The sequence below is a fragment of the Euphorbia lathyris genome, chromosome 1 (genome assembly GCF_963576675.1).
Source record: "Euphorbia lathyris chromosome 1, ddEupLath1.1, whole genome shotgun sequence".
Taxonomy (NCBI): domain Eukaryota; kingdom Viridiplantae; phylum Streptophyta; class Magnoliopsida; order Malpighiales; family Euphorbiaceae; genus Euphorbia; species Euphorbia lathyris.
The window spans coordinates 35,739,354-35,749,256 of record NC_088910.1 but is presented as its reverse complement, the minus strand read 5'-3'; the positions used below and the strand labels follow the sequence as shown (position 1 = coordinate 35,749,256).

The window sequence follows — 9,903 nt, the reverse complement described above, 5'->3', positions numbered from 1 at the left end:
TGAAATTCTGAAAATAATTGATGAGTTACAACCTGAAAACTTCAAAAAAAAAATTGATTATTACCAAAGAAATTAGATGATAGGACTACATTTTTAGTGAAAATATATTATTTTCCGGTTAAGGAAACTGGCTGAGCAATGCAAACACCCTTCTGATAATAAGGGGACAGTCCAGATTTCCGAACCTAACAATGGGACTAGATGAGTATGGGTATTGTCTGCCAGTTAAGATGCCTAATTGTATAATCCATAGTTACTTATTCTGCGGTGGTTGGGTTGGGTGGTGGTAAACACGGCGAGTGAGCGAAAGTGAAGATACGCAGTAGTAGTTAAAAGAATTGGGAATTGGGCCAAAAATGTCAGAAATCAGAATCGAAGGGCTCCTGGAGATATTAAATAAATAGCACTCCCATGCGGGCTCCATACCTTTTCCATAATACGATACCTTTATTACAGCTAGGACAGGTGAAACTTCCAAACCTCCTCCTGCTCCTACCCTGATTGATTTCACTACTTTCACTTCGCATCACAACCACTGCTTCCTCACAGCCGTCAGATATTGTGACAATACAGCCACGTGGATTCTATTCTGTATATTAATTGGACGGTGAGCAAATAATAGGTGATTACTATAGAAGGACGTAATTGCCCCTGCATAGAAGTGTGAAAGCATGATGTTGATATTTTCCGCGGGAAGAAAATGAAAGCGCGAAAGGTAAGGTTGCTGTTATTGCTCTTTCTAATAAATGATGTTAAACAAAACATAAATAATTATATAAGACAATAATAATGTTGATAGGGTTAGGTTAGTTACTAATTACAGAATACTGCTTCCAAAATATAAAGATTTAAGAAGTTGGATTAACTAAATTATTCCCAATACCAAAAAAACAACAATATAAATAAATTAATAATTTTTTTAAATTAATATCTTTTATAATTGTTCTCTGTGATATTGTTTCAATATACAGTAAGTAACTAAAAAATTATTTAAAAAAATTCCTCAATCTATGTTGCCATCGATATAATTTTACAAGAACATAAATTAGAGAATACAAAACACTATTTCTTATCTTAATTAAGGTTAGTCAAATCTCCAATCTCTTTAAGCCTTGAAAACCAAATATCAAATCTCACATAGAAAAATATAAGTTTGCAACTGATCTACGAGATTAGCAAACTACACCGTAGAACAATTGACGGTATGTTAAAAACCTAATTACAATTTTAAAACACCTGATAAAATAATTTTAATTAAAATGTCGTCTCCTCTCGATTTTTTTTATCCGTCGAGATATCTCTCCTTATGAGATTGTTATAATTTGTATCCTAATACATGACTAATTAATTTATAGCTATATATATAATGTTGGCAAATTGAATTTGCTAATCTAAAACTTCGAGATTGGAAAAAAATCTTCTGTCCCGAATTCCCTATCCCTTTCCCTGTCTCCCATTCAATTTTTGACACGTGTCCCTTTAACTACACTTTAACCAAAGTTAAGTATATCTAACCATAGTTAGTAGCAATAAAGTAAGATAAAAGGGACACGTGTCAAAAATTGAATGAGAGACAGGGAAGGGGACAGGAAATTCGGGACAGAAGATTTTTGTCCAGAGAAAACAAAGACAAGATTAAAATATAGTGAGTGGCTATCTACACATTCATTATCTTTTACTCCTTTAATTGTTTTAAACATAAATTATTCAGTCAAAACTTATTCTAAATTTCCATTCCATATGTATCGATAAAAAAGACACATGGTTGTTCTTACTATTTTGGTCATATATAGTTTTAAACTTCTTAAGAACACTCCACCATTATTTTAATCATTCCTATAAATTAATGAAAAGAAAGGCATGCAATCTGTCTGATTTATTAATCAGAAATTTGAAGTTTAAGAATAATTAAAAAAATTTACTTAAAACTTATGAAATTAAACTAACACAACCAAAATTGCTCTGCCATTAGTATTATCACTGAGTTGAATTAAGAATAAATGTTAGAACAATGTTAGATAGAATAAGATTCTCAGATTGTTATTCAATCTATAACTCATATATCAGAGGTTTTATCGCCTTTTCATATTGTATTTACATGTTTAACGAGCTTATTAATAGTTCTATTCGTTTTGTTAAGAGATCGACAAACCGTTAGATCATGTTTTAGTTAGAATATTGTCTCTGATATCTCTGTGGTAAATGGTTTTCTGCCCTTCTTTCTATAAAACTCTTCCTACTGGTTCTTAATACAATCTTTACTTAAAAAAAACTAACACAATAATATATATTTAGGTCTCTCGGGAAAAAAAAAAAACATTGAGAAATATTGCGTGGTTTAATTGTTAGAAACAGTGTGAAGATTAAGATACAAGTAGAGGCAGGTCAAACGTAGAAATGAATTAGGAAATGCATATGATATGATATGATAATAGGAATTCAAAGTCAATGATATTGCGTTTTCTTGAAACCTACTTCCAATCAAATAAATTAAATAATTAGGTTCGTCACTGAAATTATGTTTCTTCAATTAGTTGACTATCTCAATATACTATAGTATACTATTGGTGGCATCATCCTTCATATATAATTTACTTTTTTTTTTTTTTTTTTTGTATGTCTACAATATTAACAGAAGCATACTTATATACATTTTAAATTTTAGTTATTAAAAAGGAAAAAAAAGCCACGCATCCTGACCAGGCTTTAGGGAGACCGCTAGGTGTCCGCCAAGAGTCTCCCATTTTTGAAGCTTCCGATTCAAATTTTTTATTTGTAAAATTTATAATATAATATAATAATTATTGAAATCTCAACTATTAATATAAATAATTATTATCTCGTAATTGAATTTAAAATTAATCATATATAGAATATAAGAATATAACATGCTAAATTAGAATCGGAAATCCTCAACAATATATGCATTGTTTTTTTTTCTTCTTCCAATCACTCCGCAATAGGGGGTCTCAAAAACTTAGTTTACAATTTCTCTCTTAACAATAATAGAGTTAAGTTATAATGTTTATATGGTTATTTGAGGAGAATATATTTAGTCTTTATGTATAAACAGTACAATTTCAAGCCTAATATTTATGAAATGATGCAATTTCAAACCTCATTAATGGAAGATGTGTTTTTTTCATTAACAAAATATGTGTCTTAGAATGCTGGATGTAGGAGGTAGCCAGAATATGAAATTACGTATGAAAAAAAAACTCATCTTCTAAGGTCTAAAATTGCATCATTTGGTACAAATTAGACTTAAGATTACATTATTTTGTACGTGGGAGCTTAATTTGTTCTTTCTTAATAACCATAAAGCTAAATTTGTACCTTATCCCATATTAATATAGGTGTTAACTGTTTCGTTCTCTTCAAATTACTCCAAAAGTTTGAGTTTTACTTGGTTCTTCTTGGTTCAACCAATAATTAATTAAATTTTATATTTACTAAATTTAGATTCGTAAAGAAAATGGAGTATGAGAGTTGCCTAAGTCCTCTAAAATACTAAAGCCGCCCGTGCCTGACTCCTTCAAAATTTGTAACAAAACATATTAGTATTTTTTTTATAATTTACTCATAGTGAGATTTTTGGAATATATTATTTTCAATCTTTGATTTATGTGAATTTAGTGTGGATGTGTCAAAAAAAATTAATTCCCAATTAATTTTAATATTTTTGAGTTGTGCTTACACGCCTTAAACTTGACTTCTAAAAATAAGTCGATTGGACGAAGGGTTCAAGGATCGAATGAAACCTCCCTTGGGTTCTAACTCCACTATAGAAAACTTAAGGGAAAAGTACAAAAATAAACTTTGTGGCTACATCTATTTTCAATAATAAACCTTGTGGTTTAAAAATTTACAAATTAGTACCTTGTACTTACAACCGTTAGCAAACACAGGAAAATGAGATAAACGACGTGAAGTGTGCTGATGTGGCAAAAATAAACCACGTGACTGCCAAGGGTACTTTTGTCTCATTAAATTTATGGAATTTATTTTGGGTGGTAATTGAAAAGTCGGTGTCTCTCCATTTTCCAAGTATATCTCTGCTCTAACCTATTTTCATCTTCAAAACCTTTCATTTCCACCTCCGATCAAACCTTTCCGTCTCTCCTTTTTCGAAATTCGTCTTCTGTAGAAGTTTGGGAACACAACAGTACCATTGTTAAGAAGAACGATCGAGAACAACACATGGTTTCAGTGTAACAAATGCGTGAAGGAAACAACTGTATTCAGTGCCTTCCAAGGTATGAAATCGACCTCTTCAATTAGAATCTTTTCTCATTTGCTTTCTTTTTCACTTCTTTTGATTATTCAGAGTTTTTCATGTTCTAAATAATGGGTTGCGATTGAAAGTGTTGAGCAAATGGGTATTGTATAAATGGGTTTTACTGTATATGATCGTTTGAAGTATGAATGTTTCGCAACTAGGAATTGTTGAATATTGAGTAGAATTTGTTCTTTGAACAAGTAGCAGTTGATTGCATGTTGAGTATAAATGGGTATTACTGTTTATTATTGTTTGAGTATAAATAGGTATTTGAACGACCGATTGTTCTTGTTGAGTTTGTGACGTTTCTTCTCTTATTGACGTTTCTGATTTAAAGATTCGGTATGAGAATTAATATTGACGTGAAATATTGACGTGAATTTATTCTGATTTCTTATTTGCTGCAAATTGTTCTTTTTGGGTGAAATATTGACGTTTCTACTCCTTTACTGTTTAAATTGGTTTCAACTTTGGATGACTTGTGATAATTGTTTACTTATTGTTGTTGATTTGTGATAACCATTTACTTATTCACTATGCCATTTTTCCTTTCACATGACACAAGATACATGACAGACATTTATTTTCATATCGTCTGAATATTTTTCGTGACAGTATTTTAACTGTATGTCATCTGAAAGCGAAATAAAAAATGCGCTCAATTCTCAGATGACATTACAATTGCAGAATCCTGTCATCCAAAGAAAACGCGCGTTTTCGTTAAATTTGATGCGCTCAACAGATGACACTTCTAATAAATGAATGTCATTGTATGCCGAAAACAAAAAAGCGGCAAATGAAATTTCACTTACGCGGCCATACCAAATTTTAGGCGCTCTATTGTTTGACTGAAATTTCAGCTGATATATAAACCCTCTCTCTAATTCCAAACCCCAGTTTAGGTTACACAAGAGCTTCATCCCTCTCATCCCTCTCTATCTCCATGGCTGATTTGAACATGCAATCACTGGGTGAGCTAGAAACACGGTACTGGTAAGTATCTATTGATTTTCATTGTTCCTTACTCTCTCTTTTCCTCATCCGATTTACTTTTGTGTATGTCGATTTTAGTAGCTGGAATAAGGATCTATTGATTTTCAGAGCTATGATTTAAAGGGTTAAATCTCTCGCTTAGATACTGATTTTATTGTATTCATTGTTAGATTCGCCGCTGAAATTCTTGGGTCTTTATCTTTTTTAACCTAGGGCAATACAATGCCGGTTGCTGAAGATGTTCTGATTTCTTTTTATTTGAACATAATATTTGCAGGGATAGTAAGAATGCTACATGCGAAGGCTGACTGAAGAGATTGTCAATCAGTTCTTGCGTTTAGCATATGAGAAGATTTCTTTAACTTATTAAGTATATATTGTTGTTATGTTGGTTTGAACTGATTGGTTGCATGTATGATGTTGTTGTGGGTGGTGCTGCTGAGATAGGTTTGCAATATATCTTTCACTTGGATTGTTATCTGAATGAGTATGTGTATGTGTATGTATATGAACATAGAACTCATTGATTTAGGAAACTAGCCTGATTTTGAGTATATATATATATATATTGTTATGTGGGTTTGAACTGAACGATTACATATATGTATGATGTTGTGGGTGATGATGAAATGATTGGTATGAACTGATTGGTTAGATATAACTGTTTAGGAAGCTAGGACTCATAGAGTTTGTGTATGAATGATCATTAAGCATGTGGCTGATTAGGCATAGTCTAAAGCTTTGAATGTTTATTGTGATTGGCAATACTCTTACACCTATGAGTTATACTGATAGAAGTGATTGAGTATGTGTATGTGTATGTGTATGAAACATGTTTATGTTTGATGTTCTGTTGATGTTTATGTTTGAGGTTCTGTATGAGTATGTGTACGATTGTTCATTTGGGTATGTAGCTTATTAATCATGCATCAAGTATTAGAGGAACATTGTAAAAGGGTCATTGAGCATGTATGAAGCATGTATTAAAGGGTAAATTTGGGCTAATTGCATGTACTGATATGGCTTGCAAATGATAAGATATCACCATACTCTTTTTTATTTGAACATGACTTATGATGATAAGTAAGGAATAAGTTGTCTTGAATAAGTAAGGAATAGACATACATGAATAAGTTGTCTACTTGTTATAGCATGTTCACTTGAATATACATGTCTGCTTGAATAAGTTGTCTACTTGTTATAGCATGTTAGGCATACTCCTAAATCTCCATTACTATGTATCATGTCACTTGGCTTGTTATGCTTATGGAAAAGTGTTTAACATGGTGATGAAGTTGTATGATTCTAACAACACAAGTTTATGACTAAGCTTGTGGTGACAGTATCATACACTTCATCACCATGCTAACTTCATCATGAACTGTACAATCCAAGTGGCAGGTACATAGTGGTGGCTTTATGATGCCATGAGAACAAGTTTTAGACATGCACGAATAAGTTGTCTATTTGTTATAACATGTTAGACATACTCTTAAAGCTGAAAATGTTATGAAACCATTCAGGATGGTGATGAGATATGTAACACCCTATACGTATAATTTTTTTTCTAGACTATTCATTAGACAAAGTATTTATTTATGCTTATACTCGTAGTAATATTAAACACATACATGTAAATATATATATATATATGTATTTATACACCAAGTTTACAAACTTATTTAGTCCAAAAGTTTACTTATACTACATGCTTGTGAGGAGAGGAGAGAGAATGAGGTGGAACACAGCCAACCGACCTTTCATCCATGCTATCTACAATATCTGACCTTCTAGAGACTCTTGTTCATCTACTTCATCAACCAACTGAAAAATTTAGCGATTTATATGAGTCGCCACTCAGTGAATATAAACAATCAATGAATTATAATCACATACACATACACACGTACAAATTCATGCATATGCAAATGATAAACCTTTTATTAATTTTGTTATGACACCATCAGCTAGACACTTCTCGGGATCAAGTAGCAGGTAAACGGTAACACATGTATTGTTGTACAGCCTTGTAATTTCATAATTCGACCTTTCGGTCCATGTAATCAAGTAGTCCATGTGAATGACCATATAGGTCCAAGTAGTCCGTATATATGACCATATAGGTCCAAGTAGTCGATATAATCAAGTAGTCATAAGTGCCTAGACTGGTATGTCACAACGCCATTTACGTTTTATACAACATGTACACATACTTTGCATTTAAGTCATTCCATCACAAGTAATTCAATCAAGTATCATTTCACATCAACATAGCAAAACAATTCACAATATCACAAAGTATCAATTCATATCAACATTTCAATCACAACTTCAGAAGCCAAAGTATTCATATCATGTTTATACTCACAACTAAGCCGCTAGCTTCATTGACGACGACTTGTACCTTCCTCCGAAATATCTTCAAAGGTTTGAGTACCTATAAGTATAGTTTAACATATGATTAAAGAGACATCATTATTTATTTACCAAATTTCATTTTCTTATTCTTCTTTTATTCCATAAACTTCAATATCAAATAATATTTCTCAAGGACCCGTCAATACCAAAAGTCTTATAACTCTCTCTATACTAAACCAACTGACCTAATTCTTATTTTGTTGTACTCCTAACTCATATATAAAGATCATATTAAATTTTTTATCATTTTTACAGAACCACCCAATTTATGGCAAAATTTCTTTTGAAGTCCTATCTCAGCATCAACTCGCCTGTACCAATTCTACGAAATCACTCATAACTCAAAAGATATAACTCCAAATGGTCTGATTCCTTTTTCTACTTAAACTAGACAAACATAAGTATACTATATCCAAAATTCAGAATTTTCTAAGCTATGTACAATTTATAACCGAATTTATAATCTGACCATGTGTTAACACATAGGCAACATAGCACATATGAACTTCTTTCCTAGTTATATCTTAGCATACAAATACAATACCAACCAAACTTTCCAGATCTCTAATTAATACATAAATGAACATTTCTTATTTTTAACACCTCTCCAAATGAAGTCTTTAAAGGCTTCAAAAACATATCACAAAAACAGCTTCATATATAGGATTCAACTTAGAGCTAGTCTAATAGATTATACCTTATCTCCTAAAATAATTAACTAAATTGCATGAAACAAATTTTGGGGTTCACCTAAGACATAGACTCAAAAATTTCTCTTCTTCAACTTCCTCAAAATCAGCTTCCAAAATTATGAAATAATTTGTGCAATGTGGTGTATAAACATACCTTTCTCTTCTTCTCCTACTTCTTCTTCTTCTTCTTCTCTTTTTCTTCAGTTTCTCACTCTAAAATATGTCTCTCTCTCTCTAAAGTTCTGGAAATTTTGAGATTAGAATCACTCATCTAATCCTTCTCCAAACCTATCTAATTGTATTTGGTAGATTTCCCTTTTTGCCCATTCATATCACTTATTATTACCATCCTACAATTTCCATCACACCATTATTATTATTATTATTATTATTATTATTATTATTATTATTATTATTATTGTTTTTTTTTTGAACCTGAAAAAGACTCTTAAATAGATGATGGATTTGCATCCATATAAATAGTGTTCACAAGCCAATCTGGCACAACAGAAGAAACAAAATCGCTAGCATTGGAACAGGCAAGCCTAGCTACCAAATGAGCCGCACTGTTCACTAAACGAGAAATAAAAGCTAATTTAAAAGAAGGGGTGGATCTTAGCAGGACTCGACAATCTTCCACAATCATACCAAATTCAGAAATGTCCTGCTTTTCAGAGTGAATAGCATCTACCACAGCCTTAGCATCAGATTCAAAGATAACAGCAGAATAACCCAAATTAGCTATCCATAACAAACTCGTGCGGATTGCAAGAGCTTCAATGACACGTGGTTCTTTAATGTTTGGGATAAGACTGCTGCTACAAAAGAGAAAAACTCCCCTTTCATCCCTAATCACTGCTCCCATACCACTACTTTCTAATTCATTGAAGATGGCTCCATCTATATTGCATTTGATAAAGCCCGGGCTAGGCGTATACCATTTATGTTGAGGATTTGGCAAAAAGTGGTTACCTCTCATCTGTGTATCATGTGCATGCAGGAGTGGCTGGGCGGCCCTCGGCGGTGCCGTCTGTATGTGTGTTGATTGTGTGTGTCGGTTGCCCAAAGGTGGCGCCTTCTGCTGAAAGGCCTTCCAATCCTGAACAGCCTCTAAACTGATTCGCCAAGCCATGTCTGTCGGCCACCATCTCATGTGCCACAGGACTCTATTTCTGTGATCCCAGATTGCTTTGAGTGCACAACAGATTCTGCCTATTTCTTCCATATTTGAGTTACTCAAGGCTTGGAGGAGCCACTCGTCGAGGTAACTGTTATCCACTCTCGGCACAGGAATGCCTGCAACACGCCAAATATCACATGCGAAACAACAATCAACAAATAAATGGTTATCTGTCTCTACTTGCTCCACACATACTGGGCATTCAGTTGAGATGGAAACTCTTCTCTGGGCCAACCGAGCTCTAGTGGGTAAGCACTTTGAACACAGACGCCAAATAAACTATTTCAGTTTAGGGGGAATCATCAGCTTCCACAATCTCTTCCAGCCCTCATGAACTCTGC

General features: G+C 32.8%; 1 long non-coding RNA gene across 1 annotated transcript; it reads right to left on the bottom strand.

Annotated features, from left to right (window-relative positions):
* Window positions 1-6,858: 6,858 nt before the first annotated feature.
* Window positions 6,859-8,638, bottom strand: LOC136229838 (uncharacterized). Its single transcript, XR_010689203.1, has 3 exons — window positions 8,537-8,638; window positions 7,641-7,709; window positions 6,859-7,096 (listed from the first exon to the last, which is right to left on the bottom strand). It is a non-coding gene; the product is annotated as an uncharacterized lncRNA (long non-coding RNA).
* Window positions 8,639-9,903: the final 1,265 nt, after the last annotated feature.